The sequence below is a fragment of the Asterias amurensis genome, chromosome 20, assembly GCF_032118995.1.
Source record: "Asterias amurensis chromosome 20, ASM3211899v1".
In the NCBI taxonomy this organism is placed as follows: domain Eukaryota; kingdom Metazoa; phylum Echinodermata; class Asteroidea; order Forcipulatida; family Asteriidae; genus Asterias; species Asterias amurensis.
This window is the reverse complement of record NC_092667.1, coordinates 627,431-648,736: the sequence shown is the minus strand read 5'-3', so window position 1 is coordinate 648,736 and position 21,306 is coordinate 627,431. Positions and strand designations below refer to the sequence as shown.

Genomic DNA, 21,306 nt, shown 5'->3' with positions numbered 1-21,306 from the left:
CGCACATTTTGGTGGTGAACAGATCCATGAAATTGGGCACAGGTCATTCTTTCTTTAAACAAGGTTGATTCTACTACCATGGACCCCCCCCCCCCCCCCACCAAAAAAAAAGCTAGGGCCCAGTTTCATGGATCTGTATACTGTAAACAAAGAATCGGCACTTGCGGAAGCAGGGAATTCTGTGCTTACATCAAGCGCGTTTCACAGGTTACCAGCGAATTTTGGCTTTTGCCGGTCATGGGTGCATAGTTGGTTTAGAATACCAGGCATTCTACGCTTACAAAGTAAGCTCAGAAATTTAGCGTTTGGACGTAAGCAGAGAACGGTGATCATAAGCGCAGAATTTGGTGATGAACAGATCCATGAAACTGGACACAGGTCATTCTTTCTTCAAACAAAGTTTGACCCACTACCTTTGAACCCCCACCCCCCCCCCAAAAAAAAAAAAAGCTGTTGCATCCTTTTCCGGCTGGTGAAGGTTGATGTCAATGACACGGGGGTTACACATCAGCTGCGGATGGAGTTGTTTTCATGTCTTGTCACCCTGCTGACAATGAACAAGTGCATTGTGCATGCATTCTATGCGTATCTGTTTAATGAAAAATAAAAAACAAAACCAAATAATCGTTATGTGGGATTTCTTGAAAATTTACAAGGCAGAAATACAATCTCGGAAGGTTTGACGTAACACCATGTACTGACAATCTCTCTTTGAGTTGGCGTAGTTTTGAAAAGAACCTTACATGAGTTAACGCAAAACCAGTACAAAAGGAGTCCACATGCAACAAAACCAAGGGGGCAGGTTTTCTTTATGTCTGATAGAAAACATGACCTCCAACCACCCCCCTCCCCCAGATCTACACCTAGTACAAAACTGTTCAGGTACAGATCGGGGTGGGGGGGGGGGGGGGGGTTCTTACGATTCAACACCCCATCCCCTCCCCCCCCCCCCTCCACCGTGAACAGTTTTCAAAGGGGCAGCTGAAAAACTAAAAATGAAGAAATCATCTGATCCTCTAAAAATGTGCATGCATAGGCCTACTACTTACCTAAAGTGCTATTGAGAATGTTAGGTCTCCATTTCTAGTTCTGGCTAGCATGTCTCCGTACTGCATTGTCTTCGTCCTGCATTCTCATTGTTGTGTAGAGCTGCGAGTTATTTCTGTACAAAAAAAAAAAAAATAAATAAATAAATAAATAAATAAAAAAAACTAGTGCTGAAAAAGAACTGGCCTTATTTTACAAATGCAAATATAGTAAACACTCCATAATTAACCGTGCCAAGCCAATAAACACAGCTATAGGAAAACTTCAGACAAAACTTCTCTGGAATTGGTAATTCCTGAATTAGGAGAGAAAAATTCTGAATGACCATGGATGGGCAATTATATGGATGGGAGTTTGAACATATTTTTGAGCTGTGCCTTAAAAAAAAAAGCGAACAATTCTTAGGCAGCTTTGGCAAAAACAACGCCAGCAATCCAGTATAGACCAATATAAATACATGTCAGCAAGGCCAATAAACTGTCAACTGTAACAATCAACTTTTTAAATGGATTAATATAGTGTTCACACATGGTTGAGCATGAACATGCCAGAAAGTGTAAACCAGGGCATAAACATGTCTAAAGCACTTGGGTGGCTACATGGATTCATCACTCAACTGAGTCAATACACTATGTAGCTATTTTATGGTAGTCGGGTCAGATTCAGAGCATGCATATCGTGTCATTTGACAACAAGATGATTGTTCCTTGCATGAAAAGGGTAGAGATTGTTTACTATTTTTCTTATTACAATTACATGTACATGTATTGGGCCTGAATTAATAATGGAGATAGTTTCTCAGTAGTAGATTTTTAAAAATTATTAACAAGTACTTACCAGGCTTTTCTCCCTCTCTTTTCTGTAATGCCACTTGATTCTTTTGTTGTTCCACGGCCACTTGCGACCAGGGCCACGGCAGAGGGACCCCGCCGACGTTGTAGCATGCACAAGCAGCACTGGCTGGGGCCTGGTGGTAGAAGATCCCCCTGAATTCTCTCGATGCTTAGAGGTTTAAATTTCGGAATCGATCCAGGCTTTTTACACAAACTTTGAAACTTCTAGTGCATCCACAAACAACCAAACAGTCGGCAGTATTTATAGCTGATACATTAGAAACAAAAAGCTTCGTAGCACACACGCACGCTTATAGTGTGGATGAAAACGCATACACAACACACGGAGTAACATGGCGTAATCTTTGTTTACTCTCGTTGCTTCATGGGTATGACATCACCATTTTTTGACCGCGTTCATGACGTCCGCTGGTTTACAAATCCGCTTGGATTTCAGTGTTGGTTTAATAGCCGGGAACCAGTACAGGGCGGGAAATTTCAAAATCGAAGAATCGAGGTCAACTTTTTTCGGTCAAATTGTAGCAAAATTATTTGGAGAAAAACATGACCACAACAATGAATTGATAGCTGAACACAACATAAACAAGTTCTGATAGTGATTTTAATGTAGGAGTACCGTTATAGTCCATCTTTAACTATAGCAATTGCAAACAAGTGTTAATTGCTTGTGCACAGAAGAAAAATGTAAGTAAAAAAAAACTGTCAGCCAATGAGCCATTTTCAAATCGAGGGATATGTATCTGTGTGATGATGACTACTTACAAATGTATGACTTTACGTTTTCTAATTCTATACAGATTCGATCAATCTAAACAAGAATCTCTCCACTCACCGCTTTGTGACACTGACAGTTACATAATGACTTGGGATCCATGACTTGCTCAGTTGCAAACGTTGGTCGTATGTGGTATCATGCTATAGTTCCCTATAGTTTATTCACACCCGGACATCCTACCTCCATGGTCCAACTGCTGCCTGCATGCAGCAGACGAAGCTAGCGTAGAACTGACGGAGTTTATCGCAACACCAGACCGTCCGCAGAGAGGGCACTAGCTGGTGTATTTTGACATATAGTCGTTAATTAATTAATATCTAGATAGCAGATTAATAAAGCTTCGGCTTACTTGTTCATCTTTAGCATTCATAATCGTGAACATTTCCTATTTTCTTACGATTTTTCCTCCACGACAAACACGGAGCTGCCAATGCCGTGTAATCACAACATGAATGACCCCGGGGTCAACTAATACATTATGTTAATTTATTACAACGATCGCACGCTGATTGGTCCTGCACAAAGCTTTAGAAGAAAACAATGAACAAGTTAACACAGCGCGCAGGATTGCCAAGACGATGGTAGCTTGCAGAGTGTAGTCTAGATTTTGAGCCGTCCACGTAACTAAATCATACCGTGGCGGGCGCGCTTTGGCGATTCAACCGCGCGTAGTATACTATCCAGAATCAAGCACCATCGTCTTGGGCCAAGACTAGGTCAGACGACATTGAGGTACGACTATTTCCTCTTGTAATAATCTCGTAAGTCTATTGTTTCATTTTTTGCACCAATATTCTTGGAAAAGTGTTTCGTAGTGACTCACTCGGAGGTTACGGTTCAGGGTTTCCGGACAGGATATCAAGTATCGCTTTTGGCGATTCAACCACGCGTAGTACACTATCCAGAATCAAGCACCATCGTCTTGGGCCAAGACTACGTCTGACCTAAATGCATTCACAAACTTGTCCCCAGATGTTGCCCCGACCTAAATGGAGCCCCAAGTTGTACCCAGATGTCGTCCTGGCCTAAACGGAGCCCCGAAGTTGTACCCAGATGTCACCCTGACCTAAATGGAGCCCCAAAGTTGTACCCAGATGTCGTCCTGACACCTAAATGGAGCCCCCAAGTTGTACCCAGATGTCGTCCTGGCCTAAACGGAGCCCCGAAGTTGTACCCAGATGTCACCCTGACCTAAATGGAGCCCCAAAGTTGTACCCAGATGTCGTCCTGACCTAAATGGAGCCCCGAAGTTGTACCCAGATGTCGCCCTGACCTTAATGGAGCTCCGAAGTTGTACCCAGATGTCGCCCAACCTAAATGGAGCCCCGAAGTTGTACCAAGATGTCGCCCCGACCTAAATGGAGCCCCGAAGTTGTACCCAGATGTCACCCTGACCTAAATGGAGCCCCAAAGTTGTACCCAGATGTCGCTCCGACTTAAATGGAGCCCCACAGCTGTACCCAGATGTCGCCCTGACCTAAATAGAGCCCCGAAGTTGTACCTAGATGTCGCCCCGACCTAAATGGAGCCCCGAAGTTGTACCCAGATGTCGCCCGACCTAAATCTATAGCCCCAAAGCAGTACCTAAATGTAGCCCAAAGTTGTACCCATCAGATGTCGCCCCGAACTAAAATCTTTATCCCGGACAAATAATGAAAGACTCATGACACAAAGTATTTGTTGTTCGCTGTCTAGCACGGACAGGGTCAAAATTTATTTCTCTCAATTTTACTCTTTCGTTCAACAGAAAACATTTCAACAATGAAAGGAGTCAGCCAACTCAAAAGGTTAAAACAAAAGTGGACCAAATGCCACTACACACAATTCTTTACCTCCAGTGATAATACTTGAGGAACTTCCTGATGTCTACCAGGAGTCTAAGAATTATTCAATTAAAATAAGTTACAATTCTTTACCTCCAGTGATAATACTTGAGGAACTTCCTGATGTCTACCAGGAGTCTAAGAATTATTCAATTCAAATAAGTTCGCCGCGGACTTACAATACACATTGCATCCCAATAAACGGGTTTGGAAGTGTCTACTCCAAAGCACTGACTCCACCACACGGTGTTTTACCGGTGAAGCCAAAGGGACCTGGCAATAAAAACAAGCATGCACATGAGATTTAATGGCTGACACCTTAATTCTTGTCTCTTGTTATAAGTATACATGTATACATAATACATCACCTGCTCCGAGCGTCTGCCGAAGCATTTCTCATAGGAGTCTACCTGAAAGACACTATGAATTCAAGCTAATTATTTATATTTTATCATAATTTAAGTCAGTTTTTACAAACCACCAAACAAGTTGCTTGTCATGCAATGCGAGCAACTTGCTAAATCCCCCCTCTCCTTTTTGTTACAAATAACTGGGGTTTAATTCATATTTCTTTATTTATCTTATTATTATTATGATTATTATTGTAACTATCCTTATATCCTTCTTACAGTATTCTCTTCTGAATTTGAAGAATATTAATGCTTGTGATAGCGTTTGTCGGATTACGTGGTAGCTAAATTCTGATTGACTTGAATTGATTGAATGGTTTATTCGCCATGTATTATACAAATGAATGAAATTTGCAATCTTTTTGTACAGCAACATATAAATTATTAAAAGGATGAGTGCCGTCCCATTTGTATATGGGCTTATCTTCTACTTTTAGATTTGTTCTATTAAGGACACTTGAGTGGTTGATAATATGAACGTTTGATGTTATTTCTTCTCTACAAAACTTGTCAGCTATCTTATTTATATTTCTCGTGGCTGCTAGCCCTGCCCTTGTTCATCCTTATCAGCCATAAACACAATGCATGTACATGTACTTCACTTAAACGCTCTAAAACTGCCAGAAACTCAAGCAGGGTATTTTGCCTTTTGCTGTATCGCTTTTCCCGATACATATATGACAAACTACGGTCCGGGATTAAAAAACCAGAGATAAAAAACTTGAAAAGTGCAAAACTCTGGAAAAACCCTCGGCCACGGCTTAATAAGCCGCCTGGAACACATACATGCTGATGTCCACATTTGTTAACGCCTTTTGCGTGGTTTACTAAAATTAAATATCATCTTGTTAAAACAAAAAACGTGTCAAACGTCTATAAACTTTGTTTACCTGCTTTACTGCGTAACGCAGGTACAAACATTTCTTAATTTCATATGCGTATGCTACTCTGATCACAATATCTGACTAGTGTGAGCTGGCGGATACCCTTAATATTTCTTTTACCCGTTTATCTATCTCCCATGTGGGACTCTTGAGGATGTTATTGGTCTCTATGTGGATAACAAGTGTCGTCGAGCCTGGTTTCTGTGCATCAGCCTCCGTAACCGACCGTTCAGTTCAGCACGCCTTGCCCCTGACAGACTGGACCCGATAGTGCGACCTCCCCCAGGTAGTTGGTCTCCATTCTTTTCCGCACTGGCTACGATTGAATCGCCCATTATCCACGATGTCATTGATTCTGAAATAATAAGAGAAAGAAACACGGCAGCAACAGGCACATACTTTTTGATGCTTTATTTAGCACATGTTGGTTTGTTTGTTTTGCACACAATTAGCTAGTAAATCCAATAGGTCCTTTTTATTTGATGAAAGTGTTATACTTTCAGCATTCCACATAGTGTACCTGCGGAAGGACAAATTAAGTTAAATTAATTGATAAAGGCCTTTTCATTGTCCTATGGGATTTGATGTCGTGATTATTAGTTATTTCTGAATTACAACATTCGGTTTGGTCACACGTAAATTTGAAACGCGGAGGACTTCCATCGTCCCATTTCCTTAATTTCTTCTTCTGAGAAGCCGTTCTGAGAAGCCATTGTGGCTGCTCCAATTCTGAAGCTATGTGAGCTATACCTTTCTGGAGGTAAACCTATCAAAACAATTCCTTGTTTCAGTATGTGATTATATTGATATGATGTCAATGGTTCCCCATTAAAGTGAACAAATAGCGGTCCTTAATCTTGTGTTCGGTTAGGGTGTGCCTTCATCAAATATATGGATGTATAGACTAAAAGGGGCTTTTACTAATAAAATTATTTATTTACATAATTTTGACGGATTTTTCCTTTTCTCTTAATAAATTTGGTCACTTAAATTTAATTTGCATTCTACTTGGATATTTTTTTACATTATTTATGTTTTAAGGAATTTTTCTGTTTTTGTTTGTTATTAATTTGTTTTCACACTGTGCAAACTTTCTCCAATTTTACCCTCCTAAAACTGGTTCTCATCTCGCAGTCCATGCTTTATATTTTATTTTATTTTTATGTTTCAACTGTTTTATTATTTGTCTTATTACTTGTATTACACCAAGACGTGGGGAGGCATGTCTTTGGACCACAGTAATTATTTTGCTTTTGTTTCTCCTAGCCCACCTGGAAGTATTTTTTGTATTGTCATGTATTGTTGAAATGGCTGAATAACTAATAATAATAATAATAATAAATAATAATAATAATAATAATAATAATAATAATAATAATAATAATAATAATAATAATAATAATAATAATAATAATAATAATAATAATAATAATAATAATAATAATAATAATAATAATAATAATAATAATAATAATAATAATAATAATAATAATAATAATAATAATAATAATAATAATAATAATAATAATAATAATAATAATAATAATAATAATAATAATAATAATAATAATAATAATAATAATAATAATAATAATAATAATAATAATAATAATAATAATAATAATAATAATAATAATAATAATAATAATAATAATAATAATAATAATAATAATAATAATAATAATAATAATAATAATAATAATAATAATAATAATAATAATAATAATAATAATAATAATAATAATAATAATAATAATAATAATAATAATAATAATAATAAATAATAATAATAATTTTCCACACAATTTGACCCTCCTGGTTTACCAATAAAGCTATGCTTTGGGTTTCTTTATGTTGCAAGTAGGGGTCCCTTTTGTCACCAAAACTACGGTACTACTATACATGTACGTATCTCCTTTGATAATCATGGCTTTCCGCTTTGATGTATACTTGTTCCAGTGGGCTAAATGCTGATACCAGGGGTGTAAAACCTAACTGTTGTTGCTGGAATAGCTTGTGAACCGGGATCCAAAAAGTGCCTGTGTTATTGATCACTACTGGTTCAGTGACAATCGGCTAGTCATTATATAGGATTTGAGGCATTGCATGGTGGGGTATCAATATATGTTTGGTTTGCGGTAACACCATGTGTGTATCTACTTGCCAGGTAGAGCTGTTCTTAGGGAACTGTCTTGCTTTATTCTACTGCCGAGGAGTAGATAATCGGAGAATCGGGAGACTTCTCAGTTCTGAAAAGAACTGTCCTGCTTTATAACTATTACCAGGGCGGATGGTATAGAAATATGACTGGACTACTACTTTAGCTTATAGGATCGTAATGACTGTATTGCCGCGGAGTCAGTTCGGAATTGGTCTCAATGCTAGTCATTGTTACTGTTGAACGCCCATTCTTGGGTTGCATTGTTACCACCTATACTATTGTGATTTTGGGTTGCATTGTTACCACCTATACTATTGTGATTTTGGGTTGCATTGTTACCACCTATATACTAGTGTAATTTTGGGTTGCATTGTTTACACCTATACTATTTGTGATTTTGGGTTGCATTGTTACCACTCATGATACTATTGTTTGATGGGCCATTGGTTCCTGGTATGGATAACTTTCCGTATGGCGCCACCACCTTTTCACTCATTTTTACAAAAAGGGATATATCAATCAGGTAAATTAGATACTATATTATTTTATTTCGAATGAAAAAGTGGTGGCGCCATACGGAAACTTTTCCCCTGGTATCCCTAAGGGAATTCTATCTACTTGAGGCTGATCGTTTGTCCCTGCATTATTACTACTACGATCACAACACTGTCACCAAACTAGTTATAGGAATAGCATAATTAGTTTCATCCACGCTAAAATTACCTTCAATCCTGTTTGCTACCACTCTGGGCGCGGCACTTCGCTGGTCTTGTTGAACGGGCTGTGTCCCTGGTGATGGCCCTGGTTGCCGTCGCTGACCCGTTACCGGTTCAACCCACGGATGGTCTCGCCCTGGTTGTGCCCGTGGTTCTGGGTGGCTATCTGCCGTCACCTGGTGTTCGTGGGTGCGTAGGTTGCGCACCGTAACTTGATTAGCAGCCAAACGTTGAGTTGCACGGGTTTGTGCCCTTGTTTGTCGTCCATGGCCTTGCCCCAGTGAGTGTTCGTGAGTTTGTCGATTGCGGTCCCTCATTTCGCTTCTGAGCCCGTTTTCTGCCAATAATTTACCTTGTTATTAAAGTAACTTAGGCTTACTGTCGAATATTTATGTAGTTTTTGAACCGCGATCGTACAATTCGAAAAATTCTGGTAAGAGAAAATCGGGAGAAAAATTATTTTGACCCTCTCTATCCGTTGCCGAGACAGAGAGTGAACTGCAACAATGCTTACCGAGGCGTTATCGATCTGCACGCCGGTTGTGATTGGTCCTTCAAATTGGTCGAACCTTTAAAACACGCATCATGATTAGTCCAGACCGTGCGTCTCCAAAACAAGGAGACAATGAGGCCTAGCGGACCGGATCACTATTTGCCGTGGATAAATGAGTTTTTCTTCGATGCTCGAAATAAAACTTTATTAGCCCCAAGCTGTACCTAAATGTCGATCAAAGTTGAACCTAAAAGGTCGGGGTGACTTTTAGGTGCCGCACAGACGGCCCAAAACTGTTGTCAGACTTTATGATCCATGTCAGCAGACCTACTTCGTAAAAATTGTAAATTTAATGCATATTTTGATTACAAACAAGAACGTATCAGACCGTATAGTTTTATTGTTCTGCAAATTTGAATTTGTCAAATAAAAAAGTATACCCGGATAAATGTAAAGTTGGACCTAAACGGAGGATTACAATTTTTCTTAATAATAACCGTATTTATAACGCACCCTTTGCCAAAAGATACAAAGCGCTAGGTATTTTTACTGCAATGTGAGTGGGACGAAGTTTGAATTATTAGACCTAATCCTTTAGCACCATGTATTGATTTTTACAAGGTACTGTGGCGTAATATGCTGCCAATCTAGGCAGAAACACCGGGGCGAACCTCTTCTCTTTTTGATAAGTGCAATGGGTTATTTTACATGCGTTTACACAACACATGTGACCAACAGCTTTGAGTCCCATCTGAAGGACGAAGCATCCGTAAAGTGTCTTGCTTAAGGACACAAGTGTCACGGCTGGGGATTCGAACCCACACTCTGCTGATCAGAAAAACCACAGTTTAACTTCCCGCTCTTAACTGCTCGGCCACGGTACTTCCATGGAGCTTTAAACAGAATGGAACGTAATTGCAGACAATTATGAACGGGCAGATTCTGAGAAACTACTCTGAGATAATCATGAACCTGATGGGGTCGATTTAATAACAAAACTCTTCCTAACTTAGGATTAAGGACGAGTCCTAGCCTGAAGACCGATCCTACGTAAGACCGGTCCTAGGATCGATTTTACAAAACCCGTTCTAAGCAGGACGAGTCCCAAGTAATATAAACCCGAAAACAATCCCTCGGACGGGGCTAAACACGCTATTTCAACGGCCATTTCTTGCCTGATGTATTGCCTACAGTGAATAAAACATTTGTATGGTTTGCACATCACGTGATCATGTCACCCGTCGGCCATTTTCTTTTCTCTTAGTGGCTTAATTTGCATACGTCTTTATACGCTGACATAACTTCAAGGTTTTACAGGGCCTTATTATTATTTGGATAGAGAAGAGGAGGGAAAATCCAAAATTGAGAGGAAACACTGTGTTAAGAACATGCAGTGAGTGGGACAAATTTCCCCAGCCCTCATTGCTGGTCTGCAGACCGCGGAGTGGTAAGCGATATATGTTTTGCACATTATTGTGAAGTCATAAGACCTTTATGTGCAGAGAGCATTGTCAAACTCCTAGTCCCCCAACCATCACAGTGGCTTAAATTGGAAGTTTCCCCCGATTTCTTTCTTCCATGGAGACGTATTTTGTTTTTACCTTTGTCCTTGTAGAACCTTTCATAGACTTTGTGCACAAAATATTGACATCAGGAACCATCCGACGGTTCAAAACTCTAGTTCAAATCTCTAGTCAGACATAACGGTCCATGGCAGACACACCTACTTCGTGTTAATATGAAAGTTAATGCATAGTTTGATTAAAAACTAAGCTATTTATTTTATAATGCTTGTATGCAGTCAGATCTTCACGGGGATTCGTTCCGGATCTTACCATTTTGTTGTTCTGCACAATTTAATTTTTCAAATAAAAAATATACCTGGATAAATAAAAAGTCTGATCAAAATTGTATTCCTTGAAGCTGCGTAAAGTATGGAACGTAATTTTAAAATTAGAGTCACGGTCAAGTGGATTTGCCAAAGAGAAATCGTCACCATTGGTCAATTGTTAAAGGGGCAGGGCGTTGGTGTTTAGTCCTTTGCTGTTATAAAGGCATAACATCAATCTCGTATCAGCTCATTTGCAACAACTGTGTTCGAGTGTTACCATCATCTTCAGAACTGTGACACCTTATAATGACAACCATGTTGACCGCACTGATGATAAATTGTGACCATCTTGGTTAGCACTGTGCCGTCGTCGTATTGCGTCTACTCAGGTTGTTCTAATTGTCCAGCCGAACCAATTGACAAAATGAATGACCATCAAATACAACAGATCCTGTCCCAGAGATCTGTTATTGACGAAATGGAACAAAATCCGCAACTCTTGCACAATGCCACATACCAAAGATCATTTGTAACACTCACTCCTCGGCAGAACCAGCAGATCGTGAGAAAGTATCCCAAGATATTCAGGGACAAGGAGTCAGTCGTATTAAAGGGACACACCGGCTGACCGTTTACGCATTTTCGGGGTGTAGAATCATAAATAATGCTTTTATAGATGGTTGCTGTAAAATAAAATCATCAAAATGTCACGTATTTAGCGAAAAATTATTTTAAAAACCAAAGCGGTTAAAAGCCAGCGTATACGTGCTTCCAGCCGTTGCAACTGTCAAATCTTCGTGACATTGTCGCACAATGTTGTCAGTAGACTGGTGCTTTGTTTATAGCAACGTTTTACTATGACGGAGCATAAGGATCCAGTCTATCCATACAACCAGCATAAACGGATCAGGCAAATGCTTCGACGATGGAGGTAGACCTTCGTGCTTCGACGTACATCCAAAGATTGTCACGAAGAACACAAAGAAACTAACCCAGAATATGATGGGACAGGAACAAGTAAATAAAGCATTCCTGGCCCCAATAAACTAGGCATACTACCGCACAGCCATGATGCAGTTTGGAATGCGATCGTGGCGTGGTGCAAGGACCCAATTTCATAATGCCTTTCATAGTGGCACAAAATCTGCTTAGCACAAAATAGTGTTGCAAAGCTGAAACGGATTACCAGCCAAATTTTAATTAAATTTGTAAACCTTTGGCTGGTGCCCGACTAAATCTTTAAACAGTAAAGACAGTTTGTCAGCAGTATTTTCTGCAAAACAGATGAAATTGATCAACGGGCCCTGTTCACAGTGAAAAATGTTTTTATCTCGGAGAGGGGGGGGGGGGAGAGTGCATCTTGAGGGATTCAAAAGCGTCCTTGTGAGAATGTATTTTGAAACGTAAGCGAAGCTGCAAATCTTGAAACGTAAGCCTAGCTTGCCTCTGGATTGAGGGCGTATCTTTTGATTATAGCGTATTTCTGGAACCTAAACATATCTTGGATTGTATAAGCGTAGCTGAGTAGCTGTGTAGCTTGAAACGTAACCATTTATTTTCGAACGTAACCATATTTTTTGGAACGTCAGCATATCTTGGTACGTAAGTGTAGCTGGGTATTTTGAAACGTAAACGTAGCTGCGTATGAAACGTAAGCCTAGCTTGACTCGGGATTGAAAGCGTACCTTTTGATTATAGCGTAACTGGAACCTAATTGTATCTTGGATTAAGTGTAGCTGAGAAGCTGTGTAGCTTGGAACGTAACCACATGTTTTGGAACGTAACCATATGTTTTGGAACGTAAGCATATCTTGGAACGTAAGCGTAGCTGGGTATTTTGGAACGTAAACGTAGCTGCGTATGGAACGTAAGTGTAACTTGACGTAGGATTAATAGCGTACCTTAACTTGAAGGAACGTAAGCAAAACTTGGAATGTAAACGTAGCTGAGTAGCTGTGTAGCTTAGAACATAACCTTATCTTTTGGAACGTAAGCATATCTTGGAACGTAAGCGTAGCTTGACTCGGGCTTGAAAACGTACCTGTTGATATTATAGCGTAACTTGAAGGAACGTAAGCGTAGCTGAGTATCTTTGTACCTTGGAACAGAACCAAATAATACCTCAACAATCTCAAAAATAACACTTCGTTCACAGAATTAACAAATTATGTTTTGTTAACAAAATAATGCTTTGATGAAATTTTGTTTTATCATTATTTTTGTTTCAACCTTTAACAAAATTCTTATTCACCTGTCCTTTTTTACGATCGGGGCTCCGTTATTTTGTTATCCTTTTTTTCTTCTTTTTAACACATTTGTTAACCCCCTGCGATGAATCTTGAACAACAAATTTAGTGAATAATAACTTTAATCCCCAACAGCAATTTTTTCACCATGCTTCAACTCTGACTTCAGGGCCCTTTTAATAAAGCTGCTCAGCTGCAGATTTTGTGCTAACTGTACGATTTCCATTTTATAGCGCCGCTAACCGTATAGCGCACGAAAAGGCATGCTATTGTAACATTCGTGCCAATCAGCCAGTAGAGGGCGTCAGCACGGCTCCGTGGTGGAGCTAGTTGCTGGCTGGCCCCCTGCTGGAAGATTGGAAAACAACTTTATATATCCAACAATTTCATTCTGGATCTGAAAACATACGGCAAGGTCAACGGTATTAATGCTTCGCTGGATGTTTTATAAATTGTATTTATTCGGGTAAACAAATTGTAAAGAATTATCCATTGAATACAGGAGCACAATGAGCAACACCCTAGGCCATTACCAATGGTCTATTGTCACCGGTTTTGTCGACATGATTCTTTCTCCACTATTTAGGGTCAAGTCAAAGTAAACCCGACGCACTCGCGTAAAACTACCTGGTTAAACTGAATTTAATAGGTGAAATATTATTTCCAAAATGGCGACTTCAAGCTGTCTCCTTACGTTTACATCATTCATGATCATTTTCTTTGAGATGGGATCTCTGAAATCGTTCGGTGTTTTATTCAACCCTATGATGGATTCTCTAGAGTGCAGTGCAGCTGAACTGGGGACTGTAATCGGCATGTCAAATAGTATTGGTTATATCATTGGTAAGTCACTTATACCAATCCTATACGTGGGAGTTGTACTGGTGAAAGAGCCAAGATATGATTACAAATAACCATTGTTGTTGTTATAAAAAAAAGAACTGATTTTATAAACTTGATAACAATCACAATATACAAATGTTTGCGTTAACACCATGTATTGATAATCACAAAATGAGTTGGGGTGGTTCTGGAAAGAACCGTTGGTTTCAACTCGACGTTTCAACTCGATCAGTGTACTCTGATCGTCTTCTTCAATCACAAAGACTTAAATATCACTTCTGTAGCATTATCCTTATCTGCCACATTAACTACGAGTGGGGATTCAACATACTATAAATTCACAGCTTTTGAAAACCAAACCACAATGATGTGCTGAAACTTAAACAAGTGTACGGGCATCACGTTATGGAGGAAACTTAATGAATGAAAATACTGGTTTATTTTGAGTTGTGACTTGTTAAGAACCAGTGCCAGAATTCCAATTCATTACAATATCAACATGTTGCTTATTTTACAAATATTTGACCCCAACATTTTGATTTAAAATTCAATAGGTATTTTGATGGGGGTCGAGAAAGTTACAAGCTTTCATTTGAGCCATTTTTCGAAAAAGTCCGCCAATTAATAGTAGCAGTGAAATAAAGTGTTTAATGTGTTTTTTGCTTTGTCTGCTCAGTCTGTAATAACTCCCATTGGCTCTTTTCTTTGTACGGGCACTCCCTATCACAAGCTGCGCTTACTTGCATGATTGCTGAATCCAATTTCCTGCATTTTGTGTATCACCTTGCTAACATTGCATTTATAATATTTGAGGAATTTGAAATAAAAATTGAACTGAAGTTTCTTCATTTGCTTTGTTTTCTTTCCGAACGATGGTTACAGGACCGATCACAGGGAATCTTGCAAAGCGATTTGGCAGCCGGGTGTGTGTAATGACCGGAGGGTTCTTGCTTTTTGTAGGATACCTTGCCAGTGCGTTCACTTGGAACATCTTTCAGTTAACCGTCACATTGGGATTAACGACAAGTAAGTGTCAGTTTTTGGGGTAAAATAACACCTTTTTGGTAATAATATGTCATAACCATGTCTATTTTTATCACATATATGCAAATTTGGCAAACTTTTTTTCTGAAATGAAGGTCACTGGGTAATTTTTAATATGTTATCGTGACCTTGCCCAGTTTTTGAAACAATGTATCATTCCAACAATCATCGAAATAAAAATCACTTGATATAGCATGTCTTCTAAATATAAATTTATAAAGTGTATGATGGTGTTAGCACACACACAAATTGAAACACAAAGCCTAGCACATGAAACCAGTGTGAAAAATAAATGTCCGAAATTTATAAAAAGAATTTTCATTTCAAAATTTACTCCAGATTTTGCCATGGAGGTATAAATAGCGAGCGAACGCGAAGGTTGAGACAACTCGACCGCTTAGACAACTCGACTTTGAGATAATTCTACTAGTTGTCTGCACCGTCGAGTTGTCCGACGGACGAATTGTCAAAACACGCGTCCGTCTGACCATTCGACCGTTCGGATAACTCCAACTTTAAGACAACTTGACATTTCGGACAACCCTAGCACATAAAACCAGTGTGAAATCTAAATGTCCGAAATTAATAAAAAGAATTTTCATTTCAAAATTAACTCCAGATTTTGTCATGGAGGTATAAATAGCGAGCGAACTCGAAGGTTGAGACAACTCGACCGCTTAGACAACTCGACTTTGAGATAATTCTACTAGTTGTCTGCACCGTCGAGTTGTCCGACGGACGAATTGTCTAAACACGCGTCCGCCTGACCATTCGACCGTTCGGATAACTGCAACTTTAAGACAACTCGACATTTCGGACAACTCGACCGCATAGATAACTCGACTTTGAGACAACTCTACGAGTTTCATAACGGTCGAGTTGTCTGAACGGTCGAGTTGTCCGAGTGGTTAAATAGATACGTGCTCCTTTACTGAGTGAGACATGTTTTTTTATCACAGTAGAAAAAGAACTATTTTTAGGGCTAAAGAAGGCAAATGCTAGCAAAGACAAATTATAATAACCATAGGGGTCAGCCACGGATTCTAGGGGGCAGAACTGCTGCGTCTGCTTCGGGTAATGTGGGTTCGGAAAGGTTGGGGTGGCACCGTACGGAGCCGTTCCGGCTATCTCCGCAGCCTACCGACACGAGGGCAGAAGAGTTGGGGCAGCACCACACGGAGGTGTTCCGGCTGTCTCTGCAGACTACCGACACGAGGGCAGAAGAGTTGGGGCAGCACCACACGGAGCTGTTCCAGCTGTCTCCGCAGCCTACCGACATGAGGGCGGAATAGTTGGGGGCGGCACCGTACGGAGCCGTTCCAGCCGCCTCCGTAGCCTACCGACACGAGGGCGGAAGGGTTGGGGCGGCACCGTACGGAGCTGTTCCAGCCGCCTCCGCAGCCTACCGACACGAGGGCGGAAGGGTTGGGGCGGCACCGTACGGAGCCGTTCCGGCCGCCTCCGCAGCCTACGGACACGAGGGCAGGAGAGTTTGGGCGTAACCACACGGAGCCGTTCCGGCTCTCCTCACAGAGCATCAATGATCCTGAGGATGCCATGGTTGAACCAGTTGTCCAGGTTATCCAACGCGACCATGTTCCAGCTGGGCTGCTCTGCACTGTACAAAGCAATAGGGTTGAGCGAAAGAAACTGCTCCGCACTGCAGCATCCTATGGAGTGGAGCAAATGGATTGGCTCCACCCTGCACAAGACAATGGCGGTGAGCACCATGTGGAGCTCCGCATGGAGTACAAAGCAATAGGGCGGAGCACATGAACCTGCTTCGCACTGCACAACCCTATGGAGTGAGCAGATGAATCGACTCCAGCCTGTACAACCCAATGGGGTGGAGCAAAGGAGCCTGCTCCGCACTGCACAACCCAATGGAGTTGAGCAGATGGATCGACTCCACCCTGTACAAAGCAATAGGGTGGAGCAAGGGAACCTGCTCCGCACTGCACAACCCAACGAAGTGGAGCATATGGATCGACTCCGCACTGCACAACACAATGGAGTGGAGCAGATGGATAGACTCCACCCTGTACAAAGCAATGGGGTGGAGCAAAGGAGCCTGCTCCACACTGCACAACCCAATGGGGTGGAGCAGATGGATCGACTCCACCGCGTACAAAGCAATGGGGTGGAGCAAAGGAGCCTGCTCCACACTGCACAACCCAATGGAGTGGAGCAGATGGATCGACTCCACCCTGTACAAAACAATGGGGTGGAGCAAAGGAGCCTGCTCCACACTGCACAACCCAATGGGGTGGAGCAGGTGGATCGACTCCACCCTGCACAACACAATGGCGGTGAGCTCCGTGCGGAGCTCCGCAATATACAAAGAAATGGGGTGGACCAAGGAAACCTGCTCCACACTGCACAAATCTATGGATCGCTACCGGATCAACTTGGCACTGCTTGACCCTATGGGATGGAACAAAGGACCCAGCCCCCCACAGTAAAAGTCAACAGAGAAGACCCAACGGCATTGGGTCGCCAGAACACCTGACATAATCATCCACCGTTGGTGAAGAAGGCTGTGGAGGGAGTGGTGCTGTCGGCAGGCCAGGAGGAAGAGTTGGGCCCTCCCTCAGGGAATCGGCGGCCCGTGATGTTCCCGAATAAATTTGATGGCGTCTCCTCTTGGTCCGACTACCTCATCCACTTCGAGAGTGTGGCGACCGTTAACCAGTGGGGGAGGTCGAGAAGGCAATATTTCTGGCCTCCCATCTGGAGGGATTGGCACAAGAGGCCCTAGCTGACATGGAACCAACAGCACGAAAGGAATATTCCTGCATCTTGGCGTACTTTGAAAAACGATTTGGAGTCACGGCCTGGATACCGTTCTACCGGGTATAACTGTTGAAGCGCCACATGGGTAGCGATGAGTCATTAAGCAGTCTGGGGCAGTGTATTCGGAACTACCCGCCCAGGCTCGGGAAGAGTTGGCCGTGGAGGCTTCTAGAAACGCACTGGGAAATAAACACAGGTCCCCCGCGTAGGGCATTCGATCGCTCGATGGTGGAATGTTTTGGGTGCCATGATTTTGGACATTTCCGACGGGACTGTCCGCACAGGAAACGGAGATTCAACAATAACCAGCGAAATGCACAGAACAAATCTAAACTTACCAAGCAATCAACTGGTGGAGGGCCCCAACACGAAGGAGGCATCTTCGGAAGGTTACAAACAATGGTCTGCTCCTTGTGTGGTGGGTCGTTGTTTCGCTTGCAAACATTGTGGAAGAAAGTTTGCCCAGTCCAGCAACATGAGCAGCACCGGCGCACATCTTGTGAGGTACTTCATCAGGAGAAGCCTTTTCCCTGCACCCGCGGTTGTGGTCTCCACTTCTACAGGAAGTACATGCGGGATTGTCACGTGCGAGGTTGTGAACACACCACATTGTTCGCGGGTGGTGTCGGGATGATGGAGAATGAATTTGGAGTAGACGGCGGCCAGTCAAATTCCCATGGGGCTTGTAACCGTTTGGAACAGCCCCAGGGCCCTCTGGCCGCAACACCAGCCACGACACCAAACTAGGATCCAATGAAGAGAACAATTCCCAACCAGGATCCAACGAAGAGGACCACGCCCACGCGGAACAGCTACAAGTTCCCCCTGCGTCGTCTCTACGAAAGCGCTCAACCAGAGGCAATGAGTCCACCTGCACGGAGCAGCTCTCTACCCCACATCGAAGTGAAGTTCTAACATCGGACGCTGTCGAGGGTACCCCGGCACGGACAATGCCTGATCGATGCCCCACCGGAGTTTTTGGAGCAGCTGTTTCAGCAAACATAGTTGAAGGGGATGTCACTCCCTTGACGGAACTCCAGATCTTAGAGCCATGCCTTTTTGTTTTCTTGTTGATTGCCAGTTATCTTTCCTATTGTTGTAAAGGGGGTGTCTCCCTGGCGGAGCCGGTCCCTGGTGTTTACTGCCTGCTTTTGGTCAAGCAGAGTCCTCGGAGGAAACAGTGTAACATTTGTGCAAATCAGCCAGTAGAGGGCGCCAGCACGGCTCCGCGGTGGAGCTAGTTGCTGGTTGGCCCCCTGCTGGAAGATTTTGAAACTCGCTCGCCTGGGGATGTTTTCCTATGTCTAGATCTGTGGATTTGTGAGAACGGATGTCTGGAATAAAACGGTCAGGAATTCAAGCAGAAATACCGATTCTTAGTGTGTTTCATTGCTCCGTACTGATGTGGTTATTGACACAGGATTTTTGTTTTACACTATTACCTTCCGATGAAGTCAGAGTTGCAGCATGGTGAAATCTTTTTGTTACCATATTAGAAAGAATTTTGTTTGGGAAAGTTGCCCCCCCCCCCCTACCACCCACAACCCAAATTAAATCATTGGTGCGTCACTGCTGGTATTTCAAAGTATGATTCTGGTTAGACCACATCAGCCCTCAACGTGAACAAATCCCAAACGATTAATAATTTAAGTAACTTTTTGTTGTTATGGATTTATAAAGTAAAGTATATAATATATTTGGGTGGCACGGTTGGCTTGATGCGCTCGCCTCTCGCCTCTCACCAAGGTGACCCCGGTTCGATTCCCGGTCGGGGCCATATGTGAGTTGAGTTGTGTGTTGGTTCTCTGCTGTGCCACGAGGGTTTTCCAGACTATCCGGTTTTCCTCCCTCAGGAAAAAATCAAACACTTTCGATCTTGGCTGTGCTCCGTGGTCATAATGAGTTGATGTGGCTGGCAGCTGAATGCTGTTGTAGCCGCGTCCTTCGCAATTCAGCTCTTAGCTGCGAGTAAGGTTGATTAGCCCCCCTTATTATTATTATTATTATTATTATTATTATTATTATTATTATTATTATTATTATTATTATTATTATTATTATTATTATTATTATTATTATTATTATTATTATTATTATTATTATTATTATTATTATTATTATTATTATTATTATTATTATTATTATTATTATTATTATTATTATTATTATTATTATTATTATTATTATTATTATTATTATTATTATTATTATTATTATTATTATTATTATTATTATTATTATTATTATTATTATTATTATTATTATTATTATTATTATTATTATTATTATTATTATTATTATTATTATTATTAATAATAATGTTGTTGCTGTTGTTGTTGTTGCTGTTGCTGTTGCTGTTGCTGTTGCTGTTGCTGTTGCTGTTGCTGTTGCTGTTGCTGTTGCTGTTGCTGTTGCTGTTGCTGTTGCTGTTGCTGTTGCTGTTGCTGTTGCTGTTGCTGTTGCTGTTGCTGTTGCTGTTGCTGTTGCTGTTGCTGTTGCTGTTGCTGTTGCTGTTGCTGTTGCTGTTGCTGTTGCTGTTGCTGTTGCTGTTGCTGTTGCTGTTGCTGTTGCTGTTGCTGTTGCTGTTGCTGTTGCTGTTGCTGTTGCTGTTGCTGTTGCTGTTGCTGTTGCTGTTGCTGTTGCTGTTGCTGTTGCTGTTGCTGTTGCTGTTGCTGTTGCTGTTGCTGTTGCTGTTGCTGTTGCTGTTGCTGTTGCTGTTGCTGTTGCTGTTGCTGTTGCTGTTGCTGTTGCTGTTGCTGTTGCTGTTGCTGTTGCTGTTGCTGTTGCTGTTGCTGTTGCTGTTGCTGTTGCTGTTGCTGTTGCTGTTGCTGTTGCTGTTGCTGTTGCTGTTGCTGTTGCTGTTGCTGTTGCTGTTGCTGTTGCTGTTGCTGTTGCTGTTGCTGTTGCTGTTGCTGTTGCTGTTGCTGTTGCTGTTGCTGTTGCTGTTGCTGTTGCTGTTGCTGTTGCTGTTGCTGTTGCTGTTGCTGTTGCTGTTGCTGTTGCTGTTGCTGTTGCTGTTGCTGTTGCTGTTGCTGTTGCTGTTGCTGTTGCTGTTGCTGTTGCTGTTGCTGTTGCTGTTGCTGTTGCTGTTGCTGTTGCTGTTGCTGTTGCTGTTGCTGTTGCTGTTGCTGTTGCTGTTGCTGTTGCTGTTGCTGTTGCTGTTGCTGTTGCTGTTGCTGTTGCTGTTGCTGTTGCTGTTGCTGTTGCTGTTGCTGTTGCTGTTGCTGTTGCTGTTGCTGTTGCTGTTGCTGTTGCTGTTGCTGTTGCTGTTGCTGTTGCTGTTGCTGTTGCTGTTGCTGTTGCTGTTGCTGTTGCTGTTGCTGTTGCTGTTGCTGTTGCTGTTGCTGTTGCTGTTGCTGTTGCTGTTGCTGTTGCTGTTGCTGTTG

General features: G+C 41.7%; 1 long non-coding RNA gene and 1 pseudogene across 1 annotated transcript; one reads left to right on the top strand and one right to left on the bottom strand.

Moving 5' to 3' along the window:
• Positions 1-418: 418 nt before the first annotated feature.
• LOC139952339 (uncharacterized) lies at positions 419-2,165 on the bottom strand. Its single transcript, XR_011787880.1, has 3 exons — positions 1,885-2,165; positions 1,050-1,162; positions 419-589 (listed from the first exon to the last, which is right to left on the bottom strand). It is a non-coding gene; the product is annotated as an uncharacterized lncRNA (long non-coding RNA).
• An 11,738-nt stretch (positions 2,166-13,903) lies between these two features.
• LOC139952746 (monocarboxylate transporter 6-like) overlaps positions 13,904-21,306 on the top strand; it is an 11,990-nt pseudogene continuing 4,587 nt past the window's right edge.